Below are 17,237 nucleotides of genomic sequence, written 5' to 3' on the forward strand. Positions count from 1 at the left end.
CTTCATGGGACACACAGGCATGCCTATAATCTCCGGTCTCTTCATGGGACATACAGGCATGTCTATAATTTACGGTCTCTTAATGGGACACACAGGCATGCATATAATCTCTGGTCTCTTCATGGGACACACATGCATGCCTATAATCTCCAGTCCCTTCATGGGACACACAGGCATGCCTATAATCCTAGTTCTCTTCATGGGACACACAGGCAAGCCTATAATCTCCGGTCTCTTCATGAGACACACAGGCATGCCTACAATCTCCCGTCTCTTCATGGGACACACAGGCATGCCTATAATCTCCGGTCCCTTCAAGGGACACACAGGCATGACTATAATCTCCGGTTTCTTCATGGGACACACAGGCATGCATATAATCTCCGGTCTCTTCATGGGACACACAGGCATGCCTATAATCTCCGGTCTCTTCATGGAACACATAGGCCTGTCTATAATCTGAGGTCTCTTCATGGGACACACAGGCATACCCATAAACCGAGGTCTCTTCGTGGGACACACAGGCATGCCTATAATCCGTGGTCTCTTCATGGGACACCCAGGCATCCCTATAATTGGAGGTCTCTTCATGGGACACACAGTCATGCCGATAATCTCTGGTCTCTTCATGGGACACACAGGCATGCCTATAATCTCTGGTCTCTTCATGGGACACACAGGCATGCCTATAATCTCTGGTCTCTTCATGGGACACACAGGCATGCCTATAATCTCTGGTCTCTTCATGAGACTCACAAGCATGCCTATAATCTTCGGTCTCCATGGGACACACAGGCATGCCTATAATCTCCGGTCTCTTCATGGGACACACAGCCATGCCTATAATACGATTTCTCTTCATGGGACACACAGGCATGCCTATAATCTGAGATCTCTTCATGGGACACACAGGTATGCCTACAATCTCCGGTCTCTTCATGGGACACACAGGCATGCCTACAATCTCCGGTCTCTTCATGGGACACACAGGCATGCCTATAATCTCCGCTCTTCATGGGACACAGGCATGCCTATAATCTCCGGTCTCTTCATGGGACACACAGGCATGCATATAATCTCTGGTCTCTTCATTGGACACACAGGCATTCCTATAATCCGAGGTCTCTTCATGGGACACACAGACATGCCTATAATCCGAGGTCTCTTCATGGGACACACAGGCATGCCTATAATCCGAGGTCTCTTCATGGGACACGCAAGCATGCCTATAATCTCCGGTCTCTTCATGGGACACACAGGCATGCCTATAATCTCTGGTCTCTTCATGGGACACACAGGCATGCCTATAATCTCTGGTCTCTTCATGGGACACACAGGCATGCCTATAATCTCCGGTCCCTTATGGGACACACAGGCATGCCTATAATCCTAGTTTTCTTCATGGGACACACAAGCATGCCTATAATCTCTGGTCTCTTCATAGGACACACAGGCATGCCTACAATCTCCCTTCTCTTCATGGGACACACAGGCATGCCTATAATCTCCAGTCTCTTCATGGGACACACAGGCATGCCTATAATCTCCGGTCTCTTCATCGGACACACAGGCATGCATATAATCTCCGGTCTCTTCATGGGACACACAGGCATGCCTATAATCTCCGGTCTCTTCATGGAACACACAGGCCTGTCTATAATCTGAGGTCTCTTCATGAGACACACAGGCATGCCCATAATTAGAGGTCCCTTCGTGGGACACACAGACATGCCTATAATCCGCAGTCTCTTCATGGGACACACAGGCCTGTCTATAATCTGAGGTCTCTTCATGGGACACACAGGCATGCCTATAATCCTAGTTTTCTTCATAGGACACACAGGCATGCCTAAAATCCAAGGTCTCTTCATGGGACACATAGGCATGCCTATAATCTCTGGTCCCTTCATGGGACACACAGGCATGCCTATAATCCTAGTTCTCTTCATGGGACACACAGGCATGCCTATAATCTTCGGTCTCTTCATACGACACATAAGCATGCCTATAATCTCCGGTCGCTTCATGAGATACACAGGCATGCCTATAATCTCCGGTCTCTTCATGGGACACACAGGCATGCCTGTAATCTTCGGTCTCTTCATGGGACACCCAGGCATCCCTATAATCAGAGGTCTCTTCATGGGGCACACAGGCATGCTGATAATCTCCGGTCTCTTCATGGGACACACAGGCATGGCTATAATCTCCGGTCTCTTCATGGGACACACAGGCATGCCTATAATCTCCGGTATCTTCATGGGACTCACAAGCATGCCTATAATCTTCGGTCTCTTCATGGGACACACAGGCATGCCTATAATCACTGGTCTCTTCATGGGACACACAGGCATGCCTATAATCTCCAGTCTCTTCATGGGACACACAGGCATGCCTATAATCCGAGTTTTCTTCATGGGATACACAGGCATGCCTATAATCTGAGATCTCTTCATGAGACACACAAGCATGCCTATAATCTCCGGTCTCTTCATGGGACACAGGAATGCCTACAATCTTTGGTCTCTTCATGGAACACAGGCATGCCTATAATCTCTGTTCTCTTCATGGGACACACAGGCATGCCTATAATCTCCGGTCTCTTCATGGGACATACAGGCATGCATATAATCTCTGGTCTCTTCATTGGACACAGGCATTCCTATAATCCGAGGTCTCTTCATGGGACACACAGGCATGCCTATAATCCGAGGTCTCTTCATGGGACACACAGACATGCCTATAATCCGAGGTCTCTTCATGGAACACACAGGCATGCCTATAATCCGAGGTCTCTTCATGGGGCACACAAGCATGCCTATAATCTCCGGTCTCTTCATGGGACACACAGGCATGCCTATAATCTCCGGTCTCTTAATGGGACATACAGGCATGTCTATAATTTCTAGTCTCTTAATGGGACACACGGGCATGCCTATAATCTCTGGTCTCTTCATGGGACACACATGCATGCCTATAATCTCTGGTCCCTTAATGGGACACACAGGCATGCCTATAATCCTAGTTCTCTTCATGGGACACACAGGCATGCCTATAATCTGAGGTCTCTTCATGGGACACACAAGCATGCCTATAATCTCCGGTCTCTTCATGGGACACACAGGCATACCTACAATCTCCCATCTCTTCATGGGACACACAGGCATGCCTATAATCTCCGGTCTCTTCATGGGACACACAGGCATGACTATAATCTCCGGTTTCTTCATGGGACACACAGGCATGACTATAATCTCCGGTCTCTTCATGGGACACACAGGCATGCCTATAATCTCCGGTCTCTTCATGGAACACATAGGCCTGTCTATAATCTGAGGTCTCTTCATGGGACACACAGGCATACCCATAAACCGAGGTCTCTTCGTGGGACACACAGGCATGCCTATAATCCATGGTCTCTTCATGGGACACCCAGGCATCCCTATAATCGGAGGTCTCTTCATGGGACACACAGTCATGCCGATAATCTCCGGTCTCCTCATGGGACACACAGGCATGCCTATAATCTCTGGTCTCTTCATGGGACACACAGGCATGCCTATAATCTCCGGTCTCTTCATGGGACACACAGGCATGCCTATAATCTCTGGTCTCTTCATGAGACTCACAAGCATGCCTATAATCTTCAGTCTCCATGGGACACACAGGCATGCCTATAATCTCTGGTCTCTTCATGGGATACACAGGCATGCCTATAATCTCCGGTCTCTTCATGGGACACACAGCCATGCCTATAATACGATTTCTCTTCATGGGACACACAGGCATGCCTATAATCTGAGATCTCTTCATGGGACACACAGGTATGCCTACAATCTCCGGTCTCTTCATGGGACACACAGGCATGCCTACAATCTCCGGCCTCTTCATGGGACACACAGGCATGCCTATAATCTCTGTTCTCTTCATGGGACACAGGCATGCCTATAATCTCCGGTCTCTTCATGGGACACACAGGCATGCATATAATATCTGGTCTCTTCATGGGACACACAAGCATTCCTATAATCCGAGGTCTCTTCATGGGACACACAGACATGCCTATAATCCGAGGTCTCTTCATGGGACACACAGGCATGCCTATAATCCGAGGTCTCTTCATGGGACACGCAAGCATGCCTATAATCTCCGGTCTCTTCATGGGACACACAGGCATGCCTATAATCTCTGGTCTCTTCATGGGACACACAGGCATGCCTATAATCTCCAGTCTCTTAATGGGACACACAGGCATGCCTATAATCTCTGGTCTCTTCATGGGACACACAGGCATGCCTATAATCTCCGGTCCCTTATGGGACACACAGGCATGCCTATAATCCTAGTTTTCTTCATGGGACACACAAGCATGCCTATAATCTCCGGTCTCTTCATGGGACACATAGGCATGCCTACAATCTCCCTTCTCTTCATGGGACACACAGGCATGCCTATAATCTCCGGTCTCTTCATGGGACACATAGGCATGCCTATAATCTCCGGTCTCTTCATGGGACACACAGGCATGCATATAATCTCCGGTCTCTTCATGGGACACACAGGCATGCCTATAATCTCCGGTCTCTTCATGGAACACACAGGCTTGTCTATAATCTGAGGTCTCTTCATGGGACACACAGGCATGCCCATAATCTGAGGTCTCTTCGTGGGACACACAGACATGCCTATAATCCGCAGTCTCTTCATGGGACACACAGGCATGCCTATAATCTCCGGTCTCTTCATGGGACACACAGGCATACATATAATCTCCGTTCTCTTCATGGGACACAGGCATGCCTATAATCTCCGGTCTCTTCATGGGACACACAGGCATGCCTATAATCTCTGGTCTCTTCATGGGACACACAGGCATGCCTATAATCTCCAGTCTCTTAATGGGACACACAGGCATGCCTATAATCTCTGGTCTCTTCATGGGACACACAGGCATGCCTATAATCTCCGGTCCCTTATGGGACACACAGGCATGCCTATAATCCTAGTTTTCTTCATGGGACACACAAGCATGCCTATAATCTCCGGTCTCTTCATGGGACACATAGGCATGCCTACAATCTCCCTTCTCTTCATGGGACACACAGGCATGCCTATAATCTCCGGTCTCTTCATGGGACACATAGGCATGCCTATAATCTCCGGTCTCTTCATGGGACACACAGGCATGCATATAATCTCCGGTCTCTTCATGGGACACACAGGCATGCCTATAATCTCCGGTCTCTTCATGGAACACACAGGCTTGTCTATAATTGGAGGTCTCTTCATGGGACACACAGTCATGCCCATAATCTGAGGTCTCTTCGTGGGACACACAGACATGCCTATAATCCGCAGTCTCTTCATGGGACACACAGGCATGCCTATAATCTCCGGTCTCTTCATGGGACACACAGGCATGCATATAATCTCCGGTCTCTTAATGGGACACACAGGCATGCCTATAATCTCTGATCTCATCATGGGACACACAGGCATGCCTATAATCTCCGGTCCCTTATGGGACACACAGGCATGCCTATAATCTCCGGTCTCTTCATGGAACACATAGGCCTGTCTATAATCTGAGGTCTCTTCATGGGACACACAGGCATACCCATAAACCGAGGTCTCTTCGTGGGACACACAGGCATGCCTATAATCCGTGGTCTCTTCATGGGACACCCAGGCATCCCTATAATTGGAGGTCTCTTCATGGGACACACAGTCATGCCGATAATCTCTGGTCTCTTCATGGGACACACAGGCATGCCTATAATCTCCGGTCCCTTATGGGACACACAGGCATGCTTATAATCCTAGTTTTCTTCATGGGACACACAAGCATGCCTATAATCTCCGGTCTCTTCATGGGACACACAGGCATGCCTACAATCGCCCTTCTATTCATGGGACACACAGGCATGCCTATAATCTCCGGTCTCTTCATGGGACACACAGGCATGCCTATAATCTCCGGTCTCTTCATGGGACACACAGGCATGCATATAATCTCCGGTCTCTTCATGGGACACACAGGCATGCCTATAATCTCCGGTCTCTTCATGGAACACACAGGCCTGCCTATAATCTCCGGTCTCTTAATGGGACACACAGGCATGCCTATAATCTCTGGTCTCTTCATGGGACACACAGGCATGCCTATAATCTCCGGTCCCTTATGGGACACACAGGCATGCCTATAATCCTAGTTTTCTTCATGGGACACACAAGCATGCCTATAATCTCCGGTCTCTTCATGGGACACACAGGCATGCCTACAATCTCCCTTCTCTTCATGGGACACACAGGCATGCCTATAATCTCCGGTCTCTTCATGGGACACACAGGCATGCCTATAATCTCCGGTCTCTTCATGGGACACACAGGCATGCATATAATCTCCGGTCTCTTCATGGGACACACAGGCATGCCTATAATCTCCGGTCTCTTCATGGGACTCACAAGCATGCCTATAATCTTTGGTCTCTTCATGGGACACACAGGCATGCCTATAATCACTGGTCTCTTCATGGGACACACAGGCATGCCTATAATCTCCGGTCTCTTCATGGGACACACAGGCATGCCTATAATCTGAGTTTTCTTCATGGGATACACAGGCATGCCTATAATCTGAGATCTCTTCATGAGACACACAAGCATGCCTATAATCGCCGGTCTCTTCATGGGACACACAGGCATGCCTATAATCTTTGGTCTCTTCATGGGACACAGGCATGCCTATAATCTCCGTTCTCTTCATGGGACACACAGGCATGCCTATAATCTCCGGTCTCTTCATGGGACACACAGGCATGCATATAATCTCTGGTCTCTTCATTGGACACACAGGCATTCCTATAATCCGAGGTCTCTTCATGGGACACACAGGCATGCCTATAAACTCGGTCTCTTCATGGGACGCACAGGCATGCCTATAATCCGAGTTCTCTTCATGGGACACACAGGCATGCCTATATTCTGAGGTCTCTTCATGGGACACACAAGCATGCCTATAATCTCTGGTCTCTTCATGGGACACCCAGGCATCCCTACAATCTCTGGTCTCTTCATGGGACACAAAGGCATGCCTATAATCTCCGGTCTCTTCATGGGACACACAGGCATGCCTATAATCTCCGGTCTGTTCATGGGACACACAGGCATGCCTATATTCTCTGGTCTCTTCATGGGACACACAGGCATGCCTATAATCTCCAGTCTCTTCATGGGACACACAGGCATACCTATAATTTCCGGTCTCTTCATGGGACACACAGGCATGCCTTTAATCTGAGGTCTCTTCATGGGACACACAGGCATGCCTATAATCTCGGTCTCTTCATGGGACACACAGGCATGCCTATAATCTCCGGTGTCTTCATGGGACACATGGCCATGTCTATAATTTCTGTTCTCTTCATGGGACACACAGGCATGCCTATAATCTCCAGTCTCTTCATGGGACACACACGCATGCCTATTATCTCGGTCTCTTCATGGGACACACAAACATGCCTATAATCTCGGTCTTTTCATGGGATACACAGGCATGCCTATAATCTCTGGTCTCTTAATGAGACACACAGGCATGCCTATAATCTGAGGTCTCTTCATGGGGCACACAGGCATGCCGAAATCTCCGGTCTCTTCATGGGATACACAGGCATGCCTATAATCTCCGGTCTCTTCATGGGACACACAGGCTTGCCTATAATCTCCGGTCTCTTCATGGGACACAGGCATGCCTATAATCTCCAGTCTTCATGGGACACAGGCATGCCTATAATCTCTAGTTTTCATGGGACACACAGGCATGCCTATAATCTCCGGTCTCTTCATGGGACACACAGGCATGCCTATAATCTCCGGTCTCTTCATGGGACACACAGGCATGCCTATAATCTCCGGTCACTTAATGGGACACTCAGCCATGCCTATAATCTCCGGTCTCTTCATGGGACACACAGGCATGCCTATAATCTCCGGTCTCTTCATGGGACACACAGGCATGCCTATAATCTCCGGTCTCTTCATGGGACACACAGGCATACCTATAATCCTAGTTTTCTTCATGGGACACACAGGCATGCCTAAAATACAAGGTCTCTTCATGGGACACACAGGCATGCCTATAATCTCTGGTCCCTTCATGGGACACACAGGCATGCCTATAATCCTAGTTCTCTTCATGGGACACACAGGCATGCCTATAATCTCCGGTCTCTTCATGGGACACACAGGCATGCCTATAATCTCCAGTCTCTTCATGGGACACACAGGCATACCTATAATCCTAGTTTTCTTCATGGGACACACAGGCATGCCTAAAATACAAGGTCTCTTCATGGGACACCCAGGCATCCCTATAATCGGAGGTCTCTTCATGGGGCACACAGGCATGCTGATAATCTCCGGTCTCTTCATGGGACACACAGGCATGCCTATAATCTCCAGTCTCTTCATGGGACACACAGGCATGCCTATAATCTCCGGTATCTTCATGGGACTCACAAGCATGCCTATAATCTTCGGTCTCTTAATGGGACACACAGGCATGCCTATAATCACTGGTCTCTTCATGGGACACACAGGCATGCCTATAATCTCCGGTCTCTTCATGGGACACACAGGCATGCCTATAATCTGAGATCTCTTCATGAGACACACAAGCATGCCTATAATCGCCGGTCTCTTCATGGGACACACAGGCATGCCTACAATCTTTGGTCTCTTCATGGGACACAGGCATGCCTATAATCTCCGTTCTCTTCATGGGAAACACAGGCATGCCTATAATCTCCGGTCTCTTCATGGGACACACAGGCATGCATATAATCTCTGGTCTCTTCATTGGACACACAGGCATTCCTATAATCCGAGGTCTCTTCATGGGACACACAGGCATGCCTATAATCCGAGGTCTCTTCATGGGACACACAGACATGCCTATAATCCGAGGTCTCTTCATGGGACACACAGGCATGCCTATAATCCGAGTTTTCTTCATGGGATACACAGGCATGCCTATAATCTGAGATCTCTTCATGAGACACACAAGCATGCCTATAATCTCCGGTCTCTTCATGGGACACAGGAATGCCTACAATCTTTGGTCTCTTCATGGAACACAGGCATGCCTATAATCTCTGTTCTCTTCATGGGACACACAGGCATGCCTATAATCTCCGGTCTCTTCATGGGACATACAGGCATGCATATAATCTCTGGTCTCTTCATTGGACACAGGCATTCCTATAATCCGAGGTCTCTTCATGGGACACACAGGCATGCCTATAATCCGAGGTCTCTTCATGGGACACACAGACATGCCTATAATCCGAGGTCTCTTCATGGAACACACAGGCATGCCTATAATCCGAGGTCTCTTCATGGGGCACACAAGCATGCCTATAATCTCCGGTCTCTTCATGGGACACACAGGCATGCCTATAATCTCCGGTCTCTTAATGGGACATACAGGCATGTCTATAATTTCTAGTCTCTTAATGGGACACACGGGCATGCCTATAATCTCTGGTCTCTTCATGGGACACACATGCATGCCTATAATCTCTGGTCCCTTAATGGGACACACAGGCATGCCTATAATCCTAGTTCTCTTCATGGGACACACAGGCATGCCTATAATCTGAGGTCTCTTCATGGGACACACAAGCATGCCTATAATCTCCGGTCTCTTCATGGGACACACAGGCATACCTACAATCTCCCATCTCTTCATGGGACACACAGGCATGCCTATAATCTCCGGTCTCTTCATGGGACACACAGGCATGACTATAATCTCCGGTTTCTTCATGGGACACACAGGCATGACTATAATCTCCGGTCTCTTCATGGGACACACAGGCATGCCTATAATCTCCGGTCTCTTCATGGAACACATAGGCCTGTCTATAATCTGAGGTCTCTTCATGGGACACACAGGCATACCCATAAACCGAGGTCTCTTCGTGGGACACACAGGCATGCCTATAATCCATGGTCTCTTCATGGGACACCCAGGCATCCCTATAATCGGAGGTCTCTTCATGGGACACACAGTCATGCCGATAATCTCCGGTCTCCTCATGGGACACACAGGCATGCCTATAATCTCTGGTCTCTTCATGGGACACACAGGCATGCCTATAATCTCCGGTCTCTTCATGGGACACACAGGCATGCCTATAATCTCTGGTCTCTTCATGAGACTCACAAGCATGCCTATAATCTTCAGTCTCCATGGGACACACAGGCATGCCTATAATCTCTGGTCTCTTCATGGGATACACAGGCATGCCTATAATCTCCGGTCTCTTCATGGGACACACAGCCATGCCTATAATACGATTTCTCTTCATGGGACACACAGGCATGCCTATAATCTGAGATCTCTTCATGGGACACACAGGTATGCCTACAATCTCCGGTCTCTTCATGGGACACACAGGCATGCCTACAATCTCCGGCCTCTTCATGGGACACACAGGCATGCCTATAATCTCTGTTCTCTTCATGGGACACAGGCATGCCTATAATCTCCGGTCTCTTCATGGGACACACAGGCATGCATATAATATCTGGTCTCTTCATGGGACACACAAGCATTCCTATAATCCGAGGTCTCTTCATGGGACACACAGACATGCCTATAATCCGAGGTCTCTTCATGGGACACACAGGCATGCCTATAATCCGAGGTCTCTTCATGGGACACGCAAGCATGCCTATAATCTCCGGTCTCTTCATGGGACACACAGGCATGCCTATAATCTCTGGTCTCTTCATGGGACACACAGGCATGCCTATAATCTCCAGTCTCTTAATGGGACACACAGGCATGCCTATAATCTCTGGTCTCTTCATGGGACACACAGGCATGCCTATAATCTCCGGTCCCTTATGGGACACACAGGCATGCCTATAATCCTAGTTTTCTTCATGGGACACACAAGCATGCCTATAATCTCCGGTCTCTTCATGGGACACATAGGCATGCCTACAATCTCCCTTCTCTTCATGGGACACACAGGCATGCCTATAATCTCCGGTCTCTTCATGGGACACATAGGCATGCCTATAATCTCCGGTCTCTTCATGGGACACACAGGCATGCATATAATCTCCGGTCTCTTCATGGGACACACAGGCATGCCTATAATCTCCGGTCTCTTCATGGAACACACAGGCTTGTCTATAATCTGAGGTCTCTTCATGGGACACACAGGCATGCCCATAATCTGAGGTCTCTTCGTGGGACACACAGACATGCCTATAATCCGCAGTCTCTTCATGGGACACACAGGCATGCCTATAATCTCCGGTCTCTTCATGGGACACACAGGCATACATATAATCTCCGTTCTCTTCATGGGACACAGGCATGCCTATAATCTCCGGTCTCTTCATGGGACACACAGGCATGCCTATAATCTCTGGTCTCTTCATGGGACACACAGGCATGCCTATAATCTCCAGTCTCTTAATGGGACACACAGGCATGCCTATAATCTCTGGTCTCTTCATGGGACACACAGGCATGCCTATAATCTCCGGTCCCTTATGGGACACACAGGCATGCCTATAATCCTAGTTTTCTTCATGGGACACACAAGCATGCCTATAATCTCCGGTCTCTTCATGGGACACATAGGCATGCCTACAATCTCCCTTCTCTTCATGGGACACACAGGCATGCCTATAATCTCCGGTCTCTTCATGGGACACATAGGCATGCCTATAATCCCCGGTCTCTTCATGGGACACACAGGCATGCATATAATCTCCGGTCTCTTCATGGGACACACAGGCATGCCTATAATCTCCGGTCTCTTCATGGAACACACAGGCTTGTCTATAATTGGAGGTCTCTTCATGGGACACACAGTCATGCCCATAATCTGAGGTCTCTTCGTGGGACACACAGACATGCCTATAATCCGCAGTCTCTTCATGGGACACACAGGCATGCCTATAATCTCCGGTCTCTTCATGGGACACACAGGCATGCATATAATCTCCGGTCTCTTAATGGGACACACAGGCATGCCTATAATCTCTGATCTCATCATGGGACACACAGGCATGCCTATAATCTCCGGTCCCTTATGGGACACACAGGCATGCCTATAATCTCCGGTCTCTTCATGGAACACATAGGCCTGTCTATAATCTGAGGTCTCTTCATGGGACACACAGGCATACCCATAAACCGAGGTCTCTTCGTGGGACACACAGGCATGCCTATAATCCGTGGTCTCTTCATGGGACACCCAGGCATCCCTATAATTGGAGGTCTCTTCATGGGACACACAGTCATGCCGATAATCTCTGGTCTCTTCATGGGACACACAGGCATGCCTATAATCTCCGGTCCCTTATGGGACACACAGGCATGCTTATAATCCTAGTTTTCTTCATGGGACACACAAGCATGCCTATAATCTCCGGTCTCTTCATGGGACACACAGGCATGCCTACAATCGCCCTTCTATTCATGGGACACACAGGCATGCCTATAATCTCCGGTCTCTTCATGGGACACACAGGCATGCCTATAATCTCCGGTCTCTTCATGGGACACACAGGCATGCATATAATCTCCGGTCTCTTCATGGGACACACAGGCATGCCTATAATCTCCGGTCTCTTCATGGAACACACAGGCCTGCCTATAATCTCCGGTCTCTTAATGGGACACACAGGCATGCCTATAATCTCTGGTCTCTTCATGGGACACACAGGCATGCCTATAATCTCCGGTCCCTTATGGGACACACAGGCATGCCTATAATCCTAGTTTTCTTCATGGGACACACAAGCATGCCTATAATCTCCGGTCTCTTCATGGGACACACAGGCATGCCTACAATCTCCCTTCTCTTCATGGGACACACAGGCATGCCTATAATCTCCGGTCTCTTCATGGGACACACAGGCATGCCTATAATCTCCGGTCTCTTCATGGGACACACAGGCATGCATATAATCTCCGGTCTCTTCATGGGACACACAGGCATGCCTATAATCTCCGGTCTCTTCATGGGACTCACAAGCATGCCTATAATCTTTGGTCTCTTCATGGGACACACAGGCATGCCTATAATCACTGGTCTCTTCATGGGACACACAGGCATGCCTATAATCTCCGGTCTCTTCATGGGACACACAGGCATGCCTATAATCTGAGTTTTCTTCATGGGATACACAGGCATGCCTATAATCTGAGATCTCTTCATGAGACACACAAGCATGCCTATAATCGCCGGTCTCTTCATGGGACACACAGGCATGCCTATAATCTTTGGTCTCTTCATGGGACACAGGCATGCCTATAATCTCCGTTCTCTTCATGGGACACACAGGCATGCCTATAATCTCCGGTCTCTTCATGGGACACACAGGCATGCATATAATCTCTGGTCTCTTCATTGGACACACAGGCATTCCTATAATCCGAGGTCTCTTCATGGGACACACAGGCATGCCTATAAACTCGGTCTCTTCATGGGACGCACAGGCATGCCTATAATCCGAGTTCTCTTCATGGGACACACAGGCATGCCTATATTCTGAGGTCTCTTCATGGGACACACAAGCATGCCTATAATCTCTGGTCTCTTCATGGGACACCCAGGCATCCCTACAATCTCTGGTCTCTTCATGGGACACAAAGGCATGCCTATAATCTCCGGTCTCTTCATGGGACACACAGGCATGCCTATAATCTCCGGTCTGTTCATGGGACACACAGGCATGCCTATATTCTCTGGTCTCTTCATGGGACACACAGGCATGCCTATAATCTCCAGTCTCTTCATGGGACACACAGGCATACCTATAATTTCCGGTCTCTTCATGGGACACACAGGCATGCCTTTAATCTGAGGTCTCTTCATGGGACACACAGGCATGCCTATAATCTCGGTCTCTTCATGGGACACACAGGCATGCCTATAATCTCCGGTGTCTTCATGGGACACATGGCCATGTCTATAATTTCTGTTCTCTTCATGGGACACACAGGCATGCCTATAATCTCCAGTCTCTTCATGGGACACACACGCATGCCTATTATCTCGGTCTCTTCATGGGACACACAAACATGCCTATAATCTCGGTCTTTTCATGGGATACACAGGCATGCCTATAATCTCTGGTCTCTTAATGAGACACACAGGCATGCCTATAATCTGAGGTCTCTTCATGGGGCACACAGGCATGCCGAAATCTCCGGTCTCTTCATGGGATACACAGGCATGCCTATAATCTCCGGTCTCTTCATGGGACACACAGGCTTGCCTATAATCTCCGGTCTCTTCATGGGACACAGGCATGCCTATAATCTCCAGTCTTCATGGGACACAGGCATGCCTATAATCTCTAGTTTTCATGGGACACACAGGCATGCCTATAATCTCCGGTCTCTTCATGGGACACACAGGCATGCCTATAATCTCCGGTCTCTTCATGGGACACACAGGCATGCCTATAATCTCCGGTCACTTAATGGGACACTCAGCCATGCCTATAATCTCCGGTCTCTTCATGGGACACACAGGCATGCCTATAATCTCCGGTCTCTTCATGGGACACACAGGCATGCCTATAATCTCCGGTCTCTTCATGGGACACACAGGCATACCTATAATCCTAGTTTTCTTCATGGGACACACAGGCATGCCTAAAATACAAGGTCTCTTCATGGGACACACAGGCATGCCTATAATCTCTGGTCCCTTCATGGGACACACAGGCATGCCTATAATCCTAGTTCTCTTCATGGGACACACAGGCATGCCTATAATCTCCGGTCTCTTCATGGGACACACAGGCATGCCTATAATCTCCAGTCTCTTCATGGGACACACAGGCATACCTATAATCCTAGTTTTCTTCATGGGACACACAGGCATGCCTAAAATACAAGGTCTCTTCATGGGACACCCAGGCATCCCTATAATCGGAGGTCTCTTCATGGGGCACACAGGCATGCTGATAATCTCCGGTCTCTTCATGGGACACACAGGCATGCCTATAATCTCCAGTCTCTTCATGGGACACACAGGCATGCCTATAATCTCCGGTATCTTCATGGGACTCACAAGCATGCCTATAATCTTCGGTCTCTTAATGGGACACACAGGCATGCCTATAATCACTGGTCTCTTCATGGGACACACAGGCATGCCTATAATCTCCGGTCTCTTCATGGGACACACAGGCATGCCTATAATCTGAGATCTCTTCATGAGACACACAAGCATGCCTATAATCGCCGGTCTCTTCATGGGACACACAGGCATGCCTACAATCTTTGGTCTCTTCATGGGACACAGGCATGCCTATAATCTCCGTTCTCTTCATGGGAAACACAGGCATGCCTATAATCTCCGGTCTCTTCATGGGACACACAGGCATGCATATAATCTCTGGTCTCTTCATTGGACACACAGGCATTCCTATAATCCGAGGTCTCTTCATGGGACACACAGGCATGCCTATAATCCGAGGTCTCTTCATGGGACACACAGACATGCCTATAATCCGAGGTCTCTTCATGGAACACACAGGCATGCCTATAATCCGAGGTCTCTTCATGGGGCACAAAAGCATGCCTATAATCTCCGGTCTCTTCATGGGACACACAGGCATGCCTATAATCTCCGGTCTCTTCATGGGACATACAGGCATGTCTATAATTTACAGTCTCTTAATGGGACACACAGGCATGCATATAATCTCTGGTCTCTTCATGGGACACACATGCATGCCTATAATCTCCAGTCCCTTCATGGGACACACAGGCATGCCTATAATCCTAGTTTTCTTCATGGGACACACAGGCAAGCCTATAATCTGAGGTCTCTTCATGGGACACACAAGCATGCCTATAATCTCCAGTCTCTTCATGGGACACACAGGCATACCTATAATCCTAGTTTTCTTCATGGGACACACAGGCATGCCTAAAATACAAGGTCTCTTCATGGGACACACAGGCATGCCTATAATCTCTGGTCCCTTCATGGGACACACAGGCATGCCTATAATCTTCGGTCTCTTCATGGGACACCCAGGCATCCCTATAATCGGAGGTCTCTTCATGGGGCACACAGGCATGCTGATAATCTCTGGTCCCTTCATGGGACACACAGGCATGCCTATAATCCTAGTTCTCTTCATGGGACACACAGGCATGCCTATAATCTCCGGTCTCTTCATGGGACACACAGGCATGCCTATAATCTCCAGTCTCTTCATGGGACACACAGGCATACCTATAATCCTAGTTTTCTTCATGGGACACACAGGCATGCCTAAAATACAAGGTCTCTTCATGGGACACACAGGCATGCCTATAATCTCTGGTCCCTTCATGGGACACACAGGCATGCCTATAATCTTCGGTCTCTTCATGGGACACCCAGGCATCCCTATAATCGGAGGTCTCTTCATGGGGCACACAGGCATGCCTATAATCTCCGGTCTCTTCATGGGACACACAGGCATGCCTATAATCTCCGGTATCTTCATGGGACTCACAAGCATGCCTATAATCTTTGGTCTCTTCATGGGACACACAGGCATGCCTATAATCACTGGTCTCTTCATGGGACACACAGGCATACCTATAATCCTAGTTTTCTTCATGGGACACACAGGCATGCCTAAAATACAAGGTCTCTTCATGGGACACACAGGCATGCCTATAATCTCTGGTCCCTTCATGGGACACACAGGCATGCCTATAATCTTCGGTCTCTTCATGGGACACCCAGGCATCCCTATAATCGGAGGTCTCTTCATGGGGCACACAGGCATGCCTATAATCTCCGGTCTCTTCATGGGACACACAGGCATGCCTATAATCTCCGGTATCTTCATGGGACTCACAAGCATGCCTATATTCTTTGGTCTCTTCATGGGACACACAGGCATGCCTATAATCACTGGTCTCTTCATGGGACACACAGGCATGCCTATAATCTCCGGTCTCTTCATGGGACACACAGGCATGCCTATAATCTGAGTTTTCTTCATGGGATACACAGGCATGCCTATAATCTGAGATCTCTTCATGAGACACACAAGCATGCCTATAATTGCCGGTCTCTTCATGGGACACACAGGCATGCCTACAATCTTTGGTCTCTTCATGGGACACAGGCATGCCTATAATCTCCGTTCTCTTCATGGGACACACAGGCATGCCTATAATCTCCGGT

This window comes from Triturus cristatus, chromosome 7 (genome assembly GCF_964204655.1).
Source record: "Triturus cristatus chromosome 7, aTriCri1.1, whole genome shotgun sequence".
Classification (NCBI taxonomy): Eukaryota; Metazoa; Chordata; class Amphibia; order Caudata; family Salamandridae; genus Triturus; species Triturus cristatus.